Genomic DNA, 9,032 nt, shown 5'->3' on the forward strand with positions numbered 1-9,032 from the left:
TTAGAAGTGGCTCCATGATGGTTTCCACCCGGTTACAGGAAAGAAGCTCTGTAACCTTCCCATATTCAGCCTTAAGAGAACAATTTGAAGTGAACACAATTAGTCACTGCAACTACAAAAGTTTTGTGATGCCACAACAGATAATCCCTCACCTGTATGGCAGTGAAATGGTCCTCGATGGTGGTCTGATAAGGGAATCCCTGCAAATGACAATTAGCTGAAACTCAAGATCTACTTCTCAAAAGTGTTCATCTAATAATCATTAATATCAATTCTCTTCATCAGAGTAACAAAGATGGTGATTACCAGCTGGTCAAAGTAGCTGCCTTGGTGGTTTTAAACCAGCAAATCCACTCTCAGGACCCCTTATCATCCCGAGGAAGTATCCCTTAACGCCCACTGCCTAGAAATAGAGAAACTAAACATTAGAACTTGTAAAGAAGGATGTGTGTGTGTTTGTATCTCAGCTGCAGCACTGTACAATACCCCAGACTGGGAGTTGGAGGAGTCTGCAGTGTTGTACTCAACATTACAGCAGGTGCTGTTCAGCTCACCAGCACTGAGGGGCTGTGAAAAGTAGAAGATGAGGATCATCAGTGTTTTTATCATAGCAGTTTCACACTAACACTTTCAAACATTCTGTCACTTGGAAAATCCAGAGATCAGATTTAGTAAATAAATGACAGGTTTGGTTACCAGAACAACAGCTGAAGATGTGGAGTGAGTTTCTGTGGGTAGCTGCGGCAGGATTGGCTCAACAACCTTAAGACACACACACACACACACACACAGACAAAAGCAGCCTACACGTTTCAAATGTAGTTAAAATATTTTACTGACACATACCTGGAGGACTGAGGGAGTATCTGACGATTCTCTCAGCAAATCCACAGCTTCTGCAATAAATTAGTTTCATGTAAGTTTAATTACAACTAATATTTTCTGTTAAATGTAAAACATTAAAATGGCCAAATTTATAAGGTAGTAGAGAGAGAGACCTTGTAAATTTTTCTCTCCTTTCTTTCTAATGCTTAAAAGTTAATAAACCTGAGTTAGTTAGCTAGTTAATTTGTGAAGAAACAGACTAATTGTAGCATTAGTAGCTTGTGTAAATTCACTGTACATGTGACTGATTAAACTCTCTAAATCCTCAAGTCCAGGCATCCTGATGAACTCCACCTCCCCATCAGGATCCACACGCTGCCGTCTACTCAGAGGGGCTTCTTGATTGCCATCCTCTTCGTCCCGCCTCCTCCTTATGCCCTGGCGTGGGACAGGAGTTATCATTGTGGCAGGAGCATAGTACATACCAGCCACAATGTTGTGGATGTCGATATTGAAATAAGGCTGGGGCAAAGGAACTGTTGAAGGCTGTGGACTCCCTGAAGGTGGTGGCCTCCTCAAAGGGGATGGGGTTTTATTTTAATAGCACTGTGTATGTTTTATACAGCAGGAAAGCCTCACTATCAAAACAAGAAGTAATTACACAAGTTATATTACTGTAATCTTCCTATAACACTGCATTAAAAACTATTTTATTTACATTTACAGTATTTACATTTTAGCTGCATTTATAGGTGTTATACAGGGCTCTTCCAGTATCACGGCTTCACTGTTAGTCACACTGTGCACTTATTTCAATGCTTAAAAATATCTTCCCCAAAAAATGCAGATTAAAATACATTTCTATTACAGTCTATTACTTTAGCACTTTCTTACTCCAGTGGTTCACATCCCCTTTGAGTCCAATTGTGTCTCCTCTCAAAAATTCACCCTTTATCGTGAAATTACACTACTCCTAACTATTTTATTCACGACAGCTAGAAACTAAACCTTGCTGAACAGAATTGAAACAAACAGCTTGATATTTTTGCCTAAGCTGCACTCTACATTGCCACACTAGCTCCATTTATTTGTACCGATTGGTTTTGTTCAGCTAGCTGCCTTTCCTCACAGCCCCTTTCTCTCTCCGCTTTAACAACTCGACAAACACGGACAATGAAAAATCCTTAAAATAATAAGTTACTTCATGTTATTGTAAGTATTTTAACTTATTCTATTCACTCCATCAAAAAAACGATGAACACTGTAAAACAATTACTTAGCTACATGCTAACCAGCCGTCTAGCTAATCTTTGCTAATACTCCTCGGCTTGACTTAGTAAACTTTAGCAAACGTTTAAGTAAACATTGGGACTTTTATGAAAAGCTGATGTTAACATATCTGAAAACATCAACACTGTTTTCTTCTTCCCTGCTCGTTTCACTGGAGTCTGCCATTTTGTCCGCTAGCTTTAGCCTACTGATCGTGGTACGTAAAGCGATTAGCCGAACAAAGATTAGCCGAACAGAATTTCTCAAAACCATCTAATCATATAAAACGATATTCCTGATTGTGGTTTTTTGTAATAACGCGGTGTTTAAAAGACTTTATACTTAAGTGAAAAAGAGGAAACTCAGTAACTCACCGTTCCAGGGGTCGTACAGTCCGCTCCTTCCGGGCTCGGGATCCACATCCGGGTGCTGTGGCTCGGGCCCTCCCCCGAAGTTCATCATCGCTGCGCTGTAGAGCGGGTGTAGGAGTCAAATCCAGTAGTGGAGTACAGAGAAATCCGAAACAGGGGTGTAGCAAAAATGCCAAAAGATAATCCAAATCTTGCGACCTTCAGAATCAGTATAAACAAACACTAACTAGTATAAAACAGCACTAACTAGTATAAACCAATATAAACCAGCACTAACTAGTATAAACCCAATATAAAACAGCACTAGCTAGTATAAACCAGCACTAACTAGTATAAACCAGCACTAACTAGTATAAACCAGCACTAACTAGTAACAAGAGTCAATAATGAATAAATAATAATAATAATCATAATAATAAGCTGAAATGTCCGGGAAGCCCAGGGAGTGAAGCATAGCTGAAGTTTAAGGCAGCATGTAGCTGTACAGTTAGAATTCAAGCTGTAGGACCAGTTTAAAGACGATACGACCTTAAAAAAAAAAAAAAACTCCTGTTTACGGCATCTACCGAAAACCTCCGAGAAAAACCGAACTGTACGGAAACCAGGAAGTGAAGTCCGTAAAAAATGCATTTACAAATTATATATTTTACATTTTATAATTTGCTCCTGCTGAACACACTCAGTGTCCTCAAGGTAGGATGATCTTTATCCTTTAATGCCACACTGTTTCTACAATAAATCATGTTAAAGTGACAGTGTTACAGTCTAATGTTATGTAGCACACAAGACACCTCATCTTGCCGTGAATTAGCCTAATGCTAGTTACCGTGCTAGCGAACCTGGCTACTGGTTTAAACTACACAATAAAATCATTAAGCTCGGTTTAAGAATTTATTTTATTTCCACAATGAAATATTTACCCAATTAGAAGTCCATTCTTAACAACCCCTTCTCCTGGTTTTAATAAAATAAATCGTGCTTAGCTTTGTGATTCAGCAGCTAGCGCGCTAACGGACTTTAGCCGATTTTTAGCGATTTCATTGACAGTGTAATATTTGGACTAATCATATCTACCGAGAGAACTTGTATATTTGTTGTAATTATTTAACACTTTATTGGTTATATTAATGTGAATATGATATTTCTCCTAATAATAGTTCACCTGCTAGTGAACATGCTGCTGCTTTAAATTACACACTAAAATCCTGAACCGAGTTGATGAGCTCGGGTAACGAGAATTTAGTTTATTTCCATAATATAATATTTACCCATTTAAAAGGTGACTTTTCACACCCCTGAGTACTGGTTTTACACTAAATCATGACTAGACTAGTGATTTAGTCAGGTCTAAAGGACTTAGTTACAGATGTATGTTATCTACCTAGAGAACTTCGCTAATCATTTCATTTACACAGTTAGCATCATGCTAGTTATCGTGCTAGCGAACTCGGCTACTGGTTTAAATGACACAATAAAATCCTTAAGCTTGGTCAAGAATTTATTTTATTTCCACAATGAAATATTTACCCTGTTAGTAGGTCACTTTTAACAACCCTGAATACTGGTTTTACACTAAATCATGATTAGCCTTGTGATCCGCTAGCTAGCGCGCTAGCGGACTTTAGCCGATTTTTACCGATTTAAATTACACTGTAATAGTTGGACTAATTATATCTACATGGCTATTTGTTGTAATTTGTACACATTTTATCGGTAAATATAATATAAATATAATGTTTAGCCTAATGTTAGTTAAGCTGCTAGTGAACTTGGCTGTTGTTTTACATTACACACTAAAATCCTGAACGAGTTGATGAGCTTGACCAACGAGAATTTCATTTATTTCCACAATATAATACTCATCCCCATTAAAAAGTGACTTTTAACAACCCTGACTACTGGTTTTATACTAAATCATACTTAGACTACTGATTAATCAGCTCTCGCGCTAAAGGGCATGGTTACAGATGTACACCGATCAGCCATAACATTATGACCACCGACAGGTGCAGTGAATAAGACTGATGATCTCCTCATCATGGCACCTGTTAGTGTGTGGGATATATTAGGCAGCAGGTGAACATTTTGTCCTTATAGTTGATGTGTTAAAAGCAGGAAAAATGGGAAAGTGAAAGGATTTGAGCGAGTTTGACAAATGGTGATGGCTGCACGACTGGATCAGAGCATCTCCAAAACTGCAGCTCTTGTGGGATGTTCCCGGTCTGCAGTGGTCAGTATCTATCAAACGTGGTCCAAAGCAGGAACGGTGGTGAACCAGTGACAGGGTCATGGGCGGCCAAGGCTCACTGATACACGTGGAGAGTGTCGTAGAAAAATAACAAACCCAGCTTTGACTTATATACCTAGCTTTTAAAGGTAGCTTAAAAAATAATGTACTTAATGCTCTAAGTTCTGACTTAGCAATTTTCTGCCTAAAAGTAGTGTATATCTATCAAGAGTTATTTAGCCATTGATTAAGTAGTTGGCCTTGATTAATACAAGTAATATATAATCAAGTCAATGAGGAAGTGGCGCTTATAAGTAAGCACTATTTTTTTCTAAAAATTGTTGACTTAGCCTAAAATAAGGGGAACTGGAGAGGAGGAAAATTGACGTCATCGAGGGGAGGATGGTATTAAATTAGGGGCGTTATCGGGACAAATAAGAAAATAATGGGAAATGGTAAAACGTATGTAAATTAAGGAAGGAGGGATTAAAGTAGCCACTGAATATACACTGAATATAATGGGAAATTGCTGGAAATATTTAAATTAGAGAAAAGGAGGCGCCATGGGGCACCTGGGGTATAAGTAGAGAGGAACTTTTCGGGGTTTTGAGACCAGCTGCTCTCTTCAGTAATGCATGTTATTGACTGCATGGCTGAATAAAGAAACCTGCTTCTTCTCATCTGCTGACTGAGATCTCCTTTATTTTGGCTGTTTTTATGGTTTGTTGAGTTAATTAGGTAAGATTATGGAAAGCTAAGAGAAATTGACACAATCTAAAAATTCCACCCTGTGATATGTCCACTCAGAGGGGGCTCTGAGTTCCGACAACACACTGCTTGACTCGCGAGGTAATCACAGTCTTTATTACTCTGATGAAGAGAATGGACATTTTTCAACTGACATGATTTTTAGAAGAGCACTTTTGTGAAATGTGGTTGTAGATCTTGAGTTTCATATAATTGTCTTTTACAGGGATTCCCTTATTATACCAGTGATAAGGAGAGTTTCACTGGCATTCAGGTAAGGGATTATTCATTGTGGCATCACAAAATGTTATGAACTGCAGTGACTAATTGTGTTTGTGTGTTTTAAGTTTGTTGAGCCGAACATCCAGCTGCTGCCCACAGAACAACCTCAAGACCCTTCACCTGTTTTTCTGGTAACCAAAGCTTTCATTTATTTCCTAAAGCTGATCACTGGATTTTACAAGGTTGTTTTTACTGTAAGTGACAGAATATTAGTATGAAACTGCTGTGATCAGAAGCACTCATGATCTTCCTGCTCTACTTTTCACAGCCGCTCGATGCTGGTGAGCTGATCAGCGCTTGGTGTAATATTCAGTTCCTCTCTGCACAGGCCTCCATCTCCCAGTTCAAGGTATTCTACAGTGCAGCAGCTGAGATACAAACACACAAACACCCGTCTTTACAAGTTCTAATGTTTAGTTTTGACTGGCAATTTGGGTGATCAGTAAAGTGCTGTAATATCTTCATGTTGCATAAAATGACACATAACCCAGCACACTTGCTCATTTGACTGATGTAGGATACCACTAAGCTGAAAGATAAGGGTCTTACTCAACCAATGCTGCTTGGAAGTGTGCTGGAATTTGAACACAACCTTCTGATCAAGCCTTCTGTCACTGAGCCATTACAACCATGCCAGAGCAACACCATAACTAGTTTGCATTGATTCAGCTATTTCTCCCACTGAATTAATGGCACTTAAAGATTCCAGTGAAGCAGTGCAAGCTAGCTGTAGTGATGGCTTTGAGTCTCTGATAAGAAGGTTGTGTGTTCAAGTCCCAGCACAAAACATAACTTCCTTGATTGTACCCTTGAGCAAGACACTTCTTCTTTTTTTATTTTTGTCCTGTATTGATTTTGACCCATAGTTTGTTGTCTCTGTAGGACACAGTCCAGAAGGAAACCTGCACTAAGGGACTCAAAGTAGATATCCTCAGTTTTGTTGAAGATGTGGCAATAACCAACCCAAACACAAGAAGTATAGCTGTGGTGCTGGAAGAGAAAATTGTGCTTGATGATGTTGATGACCTGCCAAATGCATTTGCTTTACTTTTTGGTATCATTTATGCACTTAACATTGAGTACCTGAAGAAGTATACCTTCGAGGTGACCCAGACATTATTTCTGCACCTTGGCTCTCAGTGTACTGCAAGAGTGCAGTCATTGAAGAATAAGCTTCTGAAGCTGGATGTTTAATCTTGGCTGCTGTTTATAAAAAAGTTAACAGTTATCTATGCACTTTCATAGTTTTGTTATTGGAGCTGAGTTTGTTGGACTTGTTTGTTGAACTGTTCAAGCTGCAGCTGTGAAGCCATAGCAAAGTCATTTTTGGTCTTTTTCCATTGTTTTACCCAAATCTGATTACTTAGAAATATACAGAATACTTGCTGACTCAAAAGGTTCAGACTGTAGTTTCATGGCCATAGCAGTGAATCCAGAAAAAGTCGTCGTTGTATATTTCTCAATATTTCATCTAGTTGTGTTTTGTATTCAGTGATTATTTGTTCTTTTTATTTGTTTTGGTCTCAAAATCTCTAATACTGCTTTTTTCACTCCTTGGACTCAGATTGTTTATGTACCATTGTTTAATTCAGGCTTACTCTTTTATAATTGGTGCAAAATTTTATATGGATTTTTTATTCCTATTTGCAAACTGTCTTTCATGTTTGTATCGATTTATTGCATTATAATTGATATTTTATTGAAGATAAATGATATTAATATTGAAAAGAGAGCTTTTTGTAAAATGTATATTCAGTGCCATGAATAACGTCTGGATTTTTGGTTGTGGTCATTTGTTTCTGTTTACTGGAGAGTTATTGAGACTCAATGCCTTGGTTTTATTAAATGTCATTCAATAAATAATAGCATTTATTCAAGTAGGATTGACTCATATTCTGTCTTGGAAAAGTCTCTAAATATCTGTTCACTCTTAAACTCTTCCAGTAATCAGTTCTGCTGTTTGTAACACCTCAGCTTATGGACAGACTGAGATGCAGACAGATACCATAAGCACAGACACAGCTCTTATTTTATATGCCACCATTTGCTCTTTAAAGACTTGTCTCATTTGTTTTAAAATGGATTTGAATGGGCTTGAACACGCGTATGAAAACAAACAAAACTTTACACGTCTCATTACTTCTTTGGAACATTTATTAATAAACTTGAACAAGCATCGGCTCTGTACATCCGACATTAACACTATAAACGTTTTACATAGAGTGCATTGTATAACGTAATGACATCACACCCAAATGAACCGTAATACATTCAATAAAACAAGAGTAGTTCGGCTGATGCCGTAATCTAACGAGTAAGAGTGCAATACTTAACACCCACACTTGCTCTTAGCTTATTAAGTTACCTGAAAACAAAATAACAAATAAGGCTTCTCTTTCACATAAACGATGTAAACATAAACCTTTTACTCTTTTAAGTACCAAACATGTCTCGAGCAAACCTCTTTAACTTTAGCTTAGTGGCTGGCTTTGTCATAATGTCAGCAACCATTTGCTCTGTAGGTATTCCAAGATTACCTTGCCATCATTCACAGTTTCCTTTATAAAGTGCTACTTGATGTCAATGTGCTTGCACCTTTGCCTGTAAACTGGGTTTCTGGCTATTGCTATTGTACCTTGGTTGTCTTCATACACTTTTGTTTGTGCGTATTGGTATGTATCCATACCTTTGAGTAGCTGCTCTAAGTAGATACATTCCTGAATGGCTGATGATAAGGACATTTATTCTGCTTCTCAAGTAGGTAATGCTACTGTTGGCTGTTTTCTGGTTTTCCATGAGATCAGAGTAGTAGAGTAGTAGAGGTCACAGTATTTATTTCCACAATGAAATATTGAAATTTGGAGATTTTAGAGACTCAATGGTGAGGGACAAAATAGTCTGTGGGATTCCTGATAATGGCCTCAGGGAAAGACTGTTATGTGAACCAGCTCTGACCCTGGAGAAATCAGTCAATATGTGTAGACCTGCTGAAATAACTTGTGCACAAGCCAAGGAACTACATAGAGAAGATGCTGCAGTGCAGGCCATTAAAAAAGAGGAGCAAAACACATTTTGCAAAGCAAAAGCTGCAAAGAATGAAAACCCCAAAAAGTAAATGTTGAAGATGTGGAGGCAAAATCTGCAACAATAATGTCTCTCCTGCGATGTCTTGCAGACCAAGATGACCTGTTAGACCTCCTGAAAGGCTTATTGAAATTTGTTAAATATTTCAAGGACTGGGGCTATATTCATGTGTTTTACCTCTTTTCTCTCTCTTATGTTAGTCAGCATGACTATGGTGGCAGATTTGT

Source organism: Hemibagrus wyckioides, unplaced genomic scaffold (assembly GCF_019097595.1).
Source record: "Hemibagrus wyckioides isolate EC202008001 unplaced genomic scaffold, SWU_Hwy_1.0 Contig8, whole genome shotgun sequence".
Lineage (NCBI taxonomy): Eukaryota > Metazoa > Chordata > Actinopteri > Siluriformes > Bagridae > Hemibagrus > Hemibagrus wyckioides.